Source organism: Nicotiana tomentosiformis, chromosome 11 (genome assembly GCF_000390325.3).
Source record: "Nicotiana tomentosiformis chromosome 11, ASM39032v3, whole genome shotgun sequence".
In the NCBI taxonomy this organism is placed as follows: domain Eukaryota; kingdom Viridiplantae; phylum Streptophyta; class Magnoliopsida; order Solanales; family Solanaceae; genus Nicotiana; species Nicotiana tomentosiformis.
This window is the reverse complement of record NC_090822.1, coordinates 27,053,190-27,067,132: the sequence shown is the minus strand read 5'-3', so window position 1 is coordinate 27,067,132 and position 13,943 is coordinate 27,053,190. Positions and strand designations below refer to the sequence as shown.

Genomic DNA, 13,943 nt, shown 5'->3' with positions numbered 1-13,943 from the left:
ACCACGATGAAGTCCACAGGAAACGCATATTTGTCCACCTGAACTAGCACATCTTCCACTATTATTTCGGGTATTATTATGGTCTGATCCGCCAGCTACAAAGACACCGGTACAGATCTAATTGCTTCGATTTCTTTCTAAAGTTTCCTAAAAAAATGTAAGGGCATAAGATTAATAGAAGCACTTGAATTACACAAAGATATTTCAAAGTTATTACTTCCTAAAGAGCATTGTATAGTGAAAATTCCTGGATCTCCTAACTTTTGAGGGAGCTTATTTTGTAGAATAGCACTATAATGCTCTATGAGCTTGACAACCGATATTTCTTTCACTTTTCACTTGTTGGGGAAGAACTTGACATATGCTGGCATCTGTGAGAGTACCTCTGTGAAAGGTAGATTAATATGCACCTGCTTGAGTACTTCTGGAAAACGCCCAAATTATTTGTCCAGTTTCTCTCTTCTTTGCTTTTGGGGAAAGGTAGAGCAGGCATATATTTGCTTCCCTCAGTATCCTCAACTATTGAATTTTCGTTTTTATTCTTTTTCGGAGCTCCAGCCTTCTTCTTCTTCACACCATCATCTGAATTTACCCTCACTTCATCTTCTTGATTTTTGTTATTTTTCTGCTCCTCCACTTGTCTTTCAAGCAACTCACCCTTTTGTTTTGTGATGGGGTCCTTCAATACTTGGCCACTTCTCAAAGACATCGCATTTATTATTTATTTTGGATTTCTTTCGGTATCAGCAAGGAGAGTTCATGTAGCCCTCTCAGATAATAGATTAGCAAGTTGTCCCATCTGTCTTTCCAAGTTCCGGATGGTTGTTCCATGAGTTTCAAGTCTCTCATCTGTCTTAATAATAAAGGCCTTCATTAAATCTTCTATGCTAGACTGATTGGTCTGTTGAGGCCGCCTCTCCTGATTTAGAAATCCTGGAGCTCTTTGTTCCTGGGGTCTCGGATTATTCTATTGCCATAAATTCAAACTACCACTAGGTGAACTCCATGAAAAACAGGGGTGCCTCTGGCCCGTGGAGTTGAAATTGTTTTCGCCTTGATAGTTTTCTCTGTCAAAACTTCCCACAGCATTCACCACCTCATTTGCAGTTGAGGCCTAACACTGATGTGTTGAGTGGAACATCCCACAAAACTCACAAACTATTAGTGGATAACTTTGGACCTTAGCTAAGGTCAACTTTCTGATCTCCCTTACCATTGAATCGAGTTGAACCTGTATTGAGATATTGAATTTCACATGATGTATCCCAACTACTTTTCTTCTTTCGTTTCCTCGAGTAGGCCATTGGTTTGCATCTTCATATATCTCATCAAGAATGGCAATAATCTCCTCAGGGTTTTTTTCATTAAAGGACCTCCAACTGCATTGCTCCGAGTTCTTCGTGATGAAGGTGTTAGTCCATCTCAAAAATTCTGGAGTTGCACCCACAATTCAATTCCATTATGCTGACATTTCCTGACTATCTCCTTGAACCTCTCGCATGCCTCGAAAACTATTTCTGTGTCCTTTTGGCAGAAGTTATGGATCTTTCTTCTAAATTTCTCTGTTTTTGCCGATTAAAAGTATTTTTCGAGGAACGTTTTAGTCATGTCTTCCCATGTCCTGGTAGACCCAGTTGGTAAGCTTCGTAGCTAGTGTTTTGCATTATCCTACAGTGAAAAGGGCCCTTAAATAGACTATATCTTTGATATTCCATTGTACTAGAATGTGTTCATAATTTCCTCAAAATCCATCAGATGAATGTTTGAATCTTCATTCGCCTTTCCTCTGAAGACATAGTTATTTTGGATGGTTTGCAAAAGACTTTCCTTTAGTTCAAAATTGTTCGCTTCAATCGGCGGGCGCCTCACACTTGAAAGTTTTTGATTGAATACTGGCATGGCATATTCTTCTAATGATCGGCCAGGCTTCGGTCCAACATTCTCAAATCCATCTTCTGCGAGAGACCGGTTCAGGTTGAATCTCCATCCTCTGTCCCTATTAATTATTTCCTCATGTCCCAGAACTGCTTCAGCAGCTTCCCGTGCAGATGTTTCTGCATGTTGGGCTGTTTCTCTTGCATCCAAATAGACTCTGTGATCACCGTTTTTAGCCATGGGTTCCTGGGTCAAAGATTGCCCCAAGAAATTTTCGGTGACTCCTCTTTCTTTTCTCGGTTGTCGCAAGTGTTTCTCCAACTTCAGTTAGTAGGATATCACTTCCTTTAAAGAAGATCGAGTCATACACCAGATAAATCAACCCTTTTACCTGTACAAATGAGAAACGTAAATACAAGAAAATAAAGTTGTTTTTTTAAATTAGCACCAAAAATTATTTTGAACACTATTGATTGTCAATCCCTGGCAATGACGCTAAAATTTGACGAGCGCAAAACACAACACGAAATTGATGCTCGCTAGCCAAAGATAGTATTGTATAATTATCGTCTCCATAGGGATTGGATTTAAATAATGTTCAAGTATTTTTTGTTTAAACGCTATTCAAGATGATCAACACTTTGATTTGGGATGATTAATACTAAACTAACAAACTAAAATTAAAGCAATGAATAATTAATTATAGAGAACTAGAGAGTAGAAAACTTGGGTTGTTATCAGTGCGAGGAATAAGGGTCATGACATGATAGGTTCATGATTGTTATCCTGGATTTGACACTGTTGAATTTCACTTTTAATGTTTTGTTGATTCTCTCGAATTCAACAGGTTATTATCATATTATTCTGATTCAGGTTCCTCTCTCGATTAAACCTAAACCGTTCAAATAAGTTAATATGATGTGTGGTGAAACTTGCAAGAATCTATTGGTAAGAATGATCTAAGAGAAACTTCTCGCGAATATTTCTCAATCTTAATTCAAACGGTAGATCACAAAGCTCTTTCGATTACTTTAATGAAGTACCAAGATAAATTAAAGCATGTGTTGCAACAATATTTAATATTATGCTCATCTTCCGATTAAATACGATAATAAATAAAATCATAACTAGAGTTAAAACTCCTCCAACAAATTCAAGCAATCAAACAATAATCAAATCCATAGATAACAATCAAGTCACCAAATTATATTGAACCCTAAGGTAAACTACTCCATAATCATGGAGGAAGTCATCATAAATAGAGTTAAAGAAGAAGAAATCATCAATCCAACATTACCATCCAAACTCCTGTATTGAATTGGTGGAAAGATGATGAATTCTTGTGTCTTGAAGCCTCCAATGCTCTCTCGATCTTCCGTAGGTCAAAAGTACTCTAAAAATCATATTTTGGTGTATTTATATCATGTAGGAACGAGCCCGGACGAAACTACCCTTTCCAAGCCAAAGTGAAAAAATTGGACAACGAAAATACACTGCCGCGTCGCGCCTTGCATCGCGCTAGTGAAACTTTACATAGAGTAGATTTTTGTCAGACGTGCCACTTTGCACTGCCGCCTCGCGCCTCGTTGCGTCCCATGCGGCGCGTTAGTGCAAAATTCTCATAATAGGATTATTTACTCACTTTTTGACAACCAGACTTGGTCCTCGAACCCCGACCACAATCCCGGCTTAATTCCCTAGGCTTTTACTCAAATTTCAAAACTCCAAATTGCTCAATTTAGCTTTAGAATATCTTCTTAATTCGGAATCATCTCCTACAAAGCATAAAATACGTAATAAATACAAATCATCATCATTTAAGCTCAAACACGAATAAAGTGCAGTAATTGGAGTGCAAAATACGGCCAAAATACGGGTTACTCGCCTACTAATAATATTTGATCTATATATCCGATATAATTTTTTTGCTAAGGGTATTTGCTTGACCACCCTTGCCATAATGTGACTACGCCACTAGGTGTCTAATAAAGTAGTTGTATGAGCTAACCACTTTTCGAACTAACTTTTAAATAATAGTCATTGTTTGAAAAATTATTTAAAAGCTATCATTTTTAATGTGAAACACCATGATAGTGTTATGAATTTCGAACTTAAATAAGTAAATGAGTCAGAATATTGTCTTAAATTTTGAAATTCATGATAGTGTTATGGATTTTGAACTTAAAAATCGAGCATGCTGTAATAAAATTTAACCTTTTTATGTCTATATTTCATAACACTGTCATAAATTTGAAAGATTAACTAACTTTTGTTGACTTTTGAACGTATGATTATTTTTTAGTTACATTTTAAAAAATGTCCATTTTATAACTTTACCCGTTTAATACCATATTCTTTTTTCCTTTTTTTCTCACTTTTCTCCTATTTGAAATTAGTGGTCAGGTATTGAAAGAAAACTAAGGGCCAGGTCAGCACTACGTTAAAAAGAGAACAACTCAGTAAAACACACTTGCGCCAAAAACAAAAGAAACAGAAAGGCAAAATGGCCTCCGGATCACTTAAATTTATACATATTTGACAGCTCGGTAGATAAACTTGTAAGCTTTACATTTGAACACTTGTACTTGACGGAAGAATATCTATAAACACGTCCATCCGGGCTTGTTCCTCAATCACTATGACCCAACTGACACATCATATTCTTAACTTATTATTGTTTGACATATGTAATTTGTAGGTCCCAATCTCTTTTTATCAATTTATTAAAAAAATTGAAGCCTTTTCGTTTCTCTTCTTCTTCACCGTGGCAGCACCATTACTACATGTTTCTTCCACCGTGAACACCACCCTCATCCCTTCTAAAATCCCCCAAATCAATAATGAATATCATTTTTCTCTATTCTAAAACTCCCAAGCGAATAAAAAAGTAAAAAGAACACAGATAAAATCAGTAAAATCCAAACGAGTCAGTAAAAAGAACTCTCTTCCATTATGTTCTCCAAAATTATATTTAAAAATTCCCATACAAATTAATAAAAAGAAGAAAAAAAATCCCCAACAATCTCAAATAGGAGTTCACTGATACATAGATTCAAAATTATCTCTAAAATTTTCAATCTTCGATACCCAATTAATTAATTTTTTCAAAACTAAAATTTTATTCTTTATTTTTTTCTAACTGTATTTTCCTCTTTGAATTGTGGTCCTGTCAGGTTTGTTAGAGGGTGGTTGAAGAGGGGGAGGGGGGAGTAGGAGGAGAGACGAGAAAAGTGAGGGGGAGGGGAAGGGAATCACACAACAAAATGAAAGATTGAAATAGGAAGGAAAGGGGGGGGGGGGGGGGGCGGAGTAAGTCAGAGTTTTCACCTTTTTCAATTTTTCCTTTTTGTTTTTCTTTAATTTGCTTTCTTTTCTAATTTTAATATTTTTTAAATCAAAATTGTTATATTCACGCGCGTTTGTATTGTGATTTGCACGTATTTGAGCCACATCATTTAAGTCGTTGCCACATAAGCATGGTCAACGATCAATACTCATTCCGTCAGGTACAAATGTTAAAACTAAAAACTTATAAGTTTATTCATGGGGGACAAATAGGTACAATTTTTCGTGGCCTAAGGCCATTTTGGCAAACAAAAAAGGTGAAAAGAGAGAGACGCGCCTTTTTGTTTGCTCGTGGACACGCGCAAAGGTCTAACTTTTTTCAATTTCCTAGGCTTAAATATCCAATCCCATTCCACTTTCAAGAATTATATTTCCTTCACTTTTTGCCTTTCCGATGCTTTTTTGGCTTCTTTCTCTACATTCTTTTATCCTCTTCTTTTCATGTTTTATCCTCTTTAATTTGTTCGTTAATTTTTTTTTTCCTTTACTTCTTTTATAATCTAAGTTTTCTCTTTTTTAAAAAAATTAGTTACCTGGATTCAAAATATAATCTCATTCTAAAATTTTGTAACATTTTATATCTTTTTTAGTTGATTTTTTCTCTAGTACAAGAAATACTTATTTATACTATTTTATACTGTAACTTGATATTATTTTATATTGAATCTAATATACGAAAACTTATATTACAAAAATTCTCTCTTAGGGGATAAAACTCCTAAGAATTCATTAAATAAAGGGCAAAGGTCCAAATATGCCCTTGTATTATACAAAATTGAGCATATTTGACATTACTTTAGCTCAAATATGTCATTGTCATCACATAGTTGGTCCATATATGCCCTTAGAGTTGCACGGTTGACCCATATATGCCCTTTTCGAAACGGAATCCACCCAAACTAATTAGCTCTTTCGTTAATTGTATTAAAGTGTATTACAAACGCTATTTTCTTTTTATTAGTACTTTTTTTTCTTTACCTTTATCTTTTCTTCTCTTTTTTTTTTTCCTTTTTTCTTTCTCCCTTATCCGCTTCCTCCATTATTGATGTCTTCTCCATTTTCGTCACCAATTTCGCTTGACAAAACTCATGAATTCCAATTACTAAGAAAATTCTCCCATAAGGTAATCAAGTTGCAATTTCACTCGCCCTCCAAATAAACGAAATTAAATTGTTCCAAAAATTATGGTTTAAACTTTAAAATAATAAAAATATCTCAACCTTTAAAAATACTCAAAAGACCAAAATATTTAAATTGTTTCCAGAAAGATAATTTAAAGATTAAAAGCCTAGAGTTCAAGTTGTAGTGTTATAAATTTGAGTTGTTAGTCTTTTTTCATTTTTTTTTCAGCTGGACATTTTCTATTTTTTTATTAACTATGTAAATTAGGGGTGTACATGGAACGGGTTGGTTCAGTTTTTATCAAAACCAAGCCAATTATATCTGTTTGAATTGTTCGGTTTTGTTGAATTTTTCGGATTTTTTGTTACATAAATATTATTTCAATCTTACTTTGTTAAATTTTTTAGAACTAAATATATGTTCAGTAAAAATTAAAAAATTGACAAATATATGATCTATAAAAATATTCTTATGGAGATTTTTTTTAATAATTGAAATTCATGAGTTCTGTCAAGTGAAATTGGTGATGAAAATGGAGAAGACATTAGTAATGGAGAAAATCGGATAAGGGAAAAAGAAAAATGAAAAAAAAAAAGAGAAGAAAAGAAAAAAGAAGAAAGAAAAGAGAAAGGTAAAGAAAAAAAGTACTAATAAAAAGGAAATAGTGTTTGTAATACACTTTAATACAATTAACGAAAGAGCTAATTAGTTTGGGTGAATTCCGTTTCGAAAAGGGCATATGTGAGCCAAATGTGTAACTCTAAGGGCATATATGGACCAACCATATGACGATAAGGGCATATTTGAGTTAAAGTATTAATATGACGGTAAAGTATTAACAAATGTGCTCAATTTCATATAGTACAAGGGCATATTTGGACCTTTTCCGTTAAATAAAGGATGCAGTGTACTCAAAATTTATTACTCCATATGTTACTAATTACATCATAGCATTAAAAAAAACGATAAGGACAAAAATCAAAATGACCTTTGAACGGAGTTAGAACATTACAAAATCATAGTATGAGGAGAAGTAGTATTTATTTTCTTTTTATAAGAATTCTCCTTTCAAAGCGTAGTTGGTTACTCATTTATGAGTATTTTGAGATCTTCTATTCTTCATCTTTTTCCTTCATATTTACTCTCCTAGTTCTGAACTTCTGATGTTACTTTCCACTGCAGTAAAAAGATTTTTAGCCCCTTCTTATATGTTGCCTTTTTCTTTTCTTTTCCCAAAGAATGAACAGTAATTTCGCAATTAAAATTTTTGACATGACTCGAGCTTTCAACTAAAAAGGGCAGCCCTAAACTCCGGCTATGCACAGGGTCCGGGTAAGGGTCGGATCACAAGGGCGTATTGTACGCAACATTACCCTACATTTCTGTTTTCACGACTTGAACTCGTGACCTCCTGGTTGTTGGGATTTTAAGCTTGTATAGCTTAAAAAGGGTGAATGAGAAATGGAGGGAAAATGAAATATTTGAGTTTCCCTTGGGAAAGGGACATTGTCCCATATCGGAGGAAGAAAAGGCTTTTGATAGGTATATATATAATTGCTCTTCTTCTAGCTCTTAAAGAGTTAAGAAAAAGGCAAGCCTCGCGTCGTCGTCGTCGCTCGGCTCGGCTTCGGCTACGGCTACGGCCGTGGCTACGGCTACGGCTACGGATTCGAATTCGGTCAAAGATTGATTGATTAATCTTTTTGGACAAAATTCCTTTCAATTATTTAATTAACGAAAAATTCAATCCGGAATAACCCGTGATCCGGTTCGGTCAGGCCCATTTTCTTGCCCGGATTATTTTAAATATATTTTTTTCGCAATATTTCAAACACCCCTTTCAACAGCCATGGCTGTTTCTGAAAGGTTGCAAATCTTTTCAGAAACATTGCCATCAACTCTATAAATAGAGTTTGAATCTCAGAATCTTTTCTTACGAAATTTTCTGAGCTGCTTCTTCTTCTTCTTCTTCTTCTTCTTTTGCACAATATTTTCCAGTGTGTTTTACGACCATTGAGTGGTTCGCAGTTCATCAGAGTTTTGGTACCTATACACTGGTGAGTTAAATCGTTCTATCCTGGGAGGATATATTCCAGCACCTCGGGTACTTGAGGGAAATAATTTTATTAAGGACACGCTGTGTATTCAGTGGGCTCGATTTATTCCTATACTGTTTTCTTTTTTTCCAGAATCTATTTCGTTAAACAAGTATTACTAACTTTCTGTTTTATTTTTTCAGAAAGTTTAATTGTTTATTATAGCAATACAGAATAATAACAATCTTAAGGAAACTATTTTTTTTTTATATTCTGTATTTTGTTTGTGGAGATTAAAACCTATATGGTTTTCTACTCCTTCTGAATTTTACTATTCTGATTTGAAGATATAAAAACTTCATCAGAGTATTGAAATTCGTAAGATGATTTGAAGAACATAAAAACTTCATCGTTTTTCTGTAAAACAGTATATAAAAACTTCGGGTTTTATACATACTATTTTTTTTTTGTTAATAACAGTATTGTGTATTGTTCTGATTTTGCCATTAATTGAACTCTTCTGTTGTTTACAGTGAGAAATGGCAATTGATAACGAAAATTCTTCTGCGACTAATGCGGCAACGACGATAGCCTCGTCAAGGCGGACTGCTGTTCCACCGGCAGAAAAATCGGAAAATTTTTCCGGAGCCAACTTCAAAGGATGGTAGCAAAGGGTGTTCTTCTGGCTTACCACACTTGGTATGCAAAAATACACTAGTGAAGAACCTCCAGTGCATGCTGCGGACATGCCGGACAACGAAAAATTCATAATTATTGAGGCGTGGAAGCAGACAGATTTTCTTTACAAAGGCTATATCTTAAGCGCTTTAGAGGATGACTTGTACAATATGTACAGTGCGATGAATACTTCGAAAGAATTATGGGACGCACTTGAGAAGAAGTACAAGACTGAAGATGCATGCTTGAAGAAGTTCGTGGTTGCCAAGTTTCTAGACTATAAAATGATAGACAGTAAAATTGTTGGAACCCAAGTTCAGGAGCTTCAACTTATTTTTCATGACCTTATTGCTGAAGGTGTGGTCGTGAATGAAGCATTTCAAGTGGCTGCAATGATTGAAAAATTGCCTCCTTCGTGGAGAGATTTCAAGAACTATCTTAAGCACAAGCACAAAGAAATGAAGTTGGAAGATCTTGTGATTCGTCTCAAGATTGAGGAAGACAACAAAACAGCCGAGAAGAAGTCTCGTGGAAATTCAACGATCATGGGAGCTAATATCGTTGAGGAGACTGCTCCAAAAAGTAAGATGAGAAAGAGGTCTTCTGGATAGACTAAGGAGCAGAACAAAAAGAAATTCAAGGGCAGCTGCTACAATTGTGGAAAAACCGGTCACAAAGTCCCTGATTGTCGTCTCCCGAAAAAGTATAAGAAGAAGGGACAGGCCAACATAATGGAGAAGAATTATGATATTGATGATCTGTGTGCAATGCTTTCGGAATGCAACCTAGTTGGAAATCCGAAGGAGTGGTGGATTGACTCTGAAGCCACTCGACATGTTTGTGCTGTCAAGGAAGCATTTGCGACTTACTCTACTGCTGGTCCCGAAGAAGAGCTTTCCATGAAAAATACTGCAACAGCCAAGATTTAAGGTTATGGAAAAATATTCCTGAAGATGACTTCCGGCAAGGTGTTAACGCTCAACAACGTTCTTCATGTTCCTACTATTAGGAAGAATTTAGTTTCTACTTCTTTGCTTGTTAAGAACGGATTCAAATGTGTATTTGTTTCTGATAAAGTTGTTGTAAGCAAGAATAAAATGTATGTTGGAAAGGGCTACCTTACAGAGGGCCTCTTCAAACTAAATGTAATGGTTGTTGACAGTATGAATAAAATTGTAGCTTCTTCTTATTTATTGGAGTCAAATGATTTATGGCATATTCATTTAGGACATGTCAATTACAAAACCTTGCGGAAGTTAATTAATTTAGAAGTATTGCCTAAATTCGAGTGTAATAAATCAAAATGTCAAATATGTGTTGAGTCTAAGTTTGTAAAACATCCTTATAAGTCTATTGAAAGGAATTCAAATCCTTTAGACTTAATTCATACTGACATTTGTGATATGAAGTCGATACCATCTCGAGGTGGGAAAAAGTATTTTATTACTTCTATTGACGACTGCACTCGATATTGTTATGTTTATTTGCTTAATAGTAAAGATGAAGCAATTGAAGCATTTAAGCAATACAAGAATGAAATGGAGAATCAATTGAATAAAAAGATCAAAATAATTAGAAGTGATAGGGGTAGAGAATATGAATTTCCATTTGCAGAAATATGTTCGGAATATGGAATTATCCATCAAACTACTGCACCTTACACACCTCAATCCAATGGAATTGCGGAAAAGAAAAATCGGACATTAAAAGAAATGATGAATTCTTTATTAATAAGTTCCGGATTACCGCAGAGTTTGTGGGGCGAAGCTATCCTTACAGCTAACCAAATACTCAACAGAGTACCCCACAGCAAAACGCAATCTATTCCATATGAAAAATGGAAAGGAAGAAAACCCAACTTGAAATATTTCAAAGTGTGGGGGTGTCTAGCAAAGGTACAAGTTCCTTTACCTAAAAAGGTTAAAATCGAACCAAAAACTGTTGATTGCGTTTTCATTGGATATGCTACAAACAGTAAAGCATGTCGGTTTTTAGTTCATAAATCTGATAATCCCGAAATTTATATTAATACGGTAATGGAATCAGATAATGCTGAATTCTTTGAAAGCATCTATCCGTATAAAACTGAATGTGAGTCGTTAAGTGAAAGACCTAAACGACCTCGGGAAGAACTAAAGGAAAATACTCCAAGTATAGAAGATCCAAGGCGTAGCAAACGTCAAAGAACATCTACTTCTTTTGGACCAGATTTTGTGACATTCTTACTTGAAAATGAGCCTCAAACTTTTAAAGCAGCTATGTCATCTTCTGATTCAGCGTTTTGGAAAGAGGCAGTCAATAGTGAGATTCAATCAATTTTGGAAAACCATACATGGGAATTGGTAGATCTTCCTCCAGGAAATAAGTCTTTAGGTTCGAAATGGATCTTTAAATGAAAAGTGAAAGCTGATGGCACTATTAACAAATATAAGGCAAGACTTGTTGTCAAAGGTTATAGACAAAAGGAAGGCCTTGATTACTTTGACACTTACTCGCCAGTAACGAGGATAACATCTATTAGGGTGTTAGTGGCAATAGCGGCCGTGTATGGTCTTGAAATCCATCAAATGGATGTTAAAACAGCTTTCTTAAATGGAGAATTAGAGGAAGAGATTTACATGGAACAACCTGAGGGTTTTGTGATAACTGGTAAAGAAAAAAAAGTGTGCAAACTTGTTAAGTCACTTTATGGACTTAAACAAGCACCCAAATAATGACATGCCAAATTTGACCAAACAATGTTGGCAAGTGAGTTTAAAATCAACGAGTGCGACAAATGTGTTTACATTAAAAACACTCCAGGTCATGAAGTCATTGTTTGTTTATATGTTGATGACATGTTGATAATGAGCAAAAACATAGCAGATATAAATTCTACTAAGTGCATGTTGGCTAGCAAATTCGATATGAAAGACTTAGGAATTGCTGATGTGATCTTAGGAATCAGAATTCACAAGATTCCACAAGGTCTAGCATTATCACAGTCTCACTACATTGAAAAGGTACTTGACAAGTTCAAGTATTTGGATTTCAAAATTGCCAAGACTCCAATTGACGTGAGTTATGCACTTCAAAAGAATGAAGGTGAAAGTGACTCACAATTGGATTATGCAAGAGTATTGGGAAGTTTGATGTATATCATGAATTGTACACGACCAGATATAGCATGTGCTATTAGTAAACTGAGTCGGTTTACAAGTAATCCCAATCACATACATTGGATGGCAATGAAACGAGTTTTGGGGTATCTCAAACATACCCAAAATTACGCTTTGCATTATAACAAATATCCCTCCGTGATCGAGGGATATAGTGATGCAAATTGGATCACTGGATCATCTGAAGTTAAATCCACGAGTGGATATGTTTTCACAATTGGGGGTGGAGCAGTGTCTTGGAAATCATCCAAACAAACGTGCATCGCCCGTTCTACAATGGAATCTGAATTCATAACTTTAGATAAGGCCGGTGAAGAAGCTGAATCTCCGAAATTTCTTGGAAGATATTTCATTTTGGCCCAAACCTTTGGCACCTATTTGTATACATTGTAATAGTCAAGCGGCAATAGGCAGGGCAGGGAGCGTTATGTATAACGGAAAATCTCGTCATATACGACGGAGACACAATACCGTTAGACAACTACTCTCTAGTAGTGTTATCACAATTGACTACATAAAGTCAAGAGATAACATGTCGGATCCACTTACAAAAGGCCTATCTAGAGAGGCAGTTGAAAGATCATCAAAGGGAATGAGGTTAAGGTCTAGGACAAGTCATCATGACGGTAACTCTACCTAGAAGACTGGAGATCCCACGAGCTAGGTTCAAAGAGATCAAACAAAGTTATGAATGACGGTTCAACATTATCAAATAACTCAACCCATTCTCGCGATGAAGACAATGTTCAGAAATCGAGGTAAAGCATTAAGGCTTTTTGATGAGTCAACAAAGCTTAAAGGGTTTTTAAGGATTTGCTAAGTCTGGCAGGATATGACCAGATAGTGTGTCTATAGGATTACACGTTTAGAAATCACCTATGTGAGTGTGAAGTGTAAGCCGCTTCAAGGGGAATGAAAGTAAAGGCCCATTCTCTAAGCACTCATGAAGCCAGGCGGTGTTCATGGCTGAAACGAACACAACCGTGAGAACCATAGATGGTTAAGGATTGATTGTGTGACTTATGTTGTCTAGGTATACAACAAAGCTCGACGGTTCAAAGATATCAAATCTACCGATTGACCGAGTATATCCGATATAAGTTCACTATGGAAAGTTCAAAGGGAAACCTACTTATCTAGATACAATTAATTCTTGCATGTAAAACACACACGCGTCCGTGCATTCCTTTATTTTATAGCCATTTCCCATTCATGTGGGGGATTGTTGTGATTTTAAGCTTGTGTAGCTTAAAGAGGGTGAATAAGAAATGGAGGAAAAATAAAATATTTGAGTTTTCCTTGGAAAAGGGACATTGTCCCATATCGGAGGAAGAAAAGACTTTTGATGGGTATATATAAAATTGCTCTTCTTCTAACTCTTAAAGAGTTAAGAAAAAGGCAACCCTCGCGCCGCCGTCGTCGTCGCTCGCTCGGCTCGGCTTCGGCTTCGGCTACGGCTTCGGCTTCAGATTCGGATTCGGATTCGGATTCGGATTTGGTCAACGATTGATTGGTTAATCTTTTTGGACAAAATTCCTTTCAATTATTTAATTAATTAATTAAATAATTAACGAAAAATTCAATCCGGAATAATTCATGACCCGCGACCCGGTTCGGTCAAGTCCGTTTTCTTTTCCGAATTATTTTAAATATATTTTTCCCGCAATATTTCAAACACCCCTTTTCAACAGCCATGGCTGTTTCTGAAAGGTTGCAAACCTTTTCAGAA

The 13,943-nt window shown here is 35.6% G+C and overlaps 1 non-coding gene across 1 annotated transcript; it reads left to right on the top strand.

Moving 5' to 3' along the window:
* Positions 1 to 1,453: 1,453 nt before the first annotated feature.
* LOC117276131 (small nucleolar RNA R71) lies at positions 1,454 to 1,560 on the top strand. The gene has a single exon (XR_004506353.1). It is a non-coding gene; the product is annotated as a small nucleolar RNA R71 (small nucleolar RNA).
* The last annotated feature ends 12,383 nt before the right edge of the window (positions 1,561 to 13,943 follow it).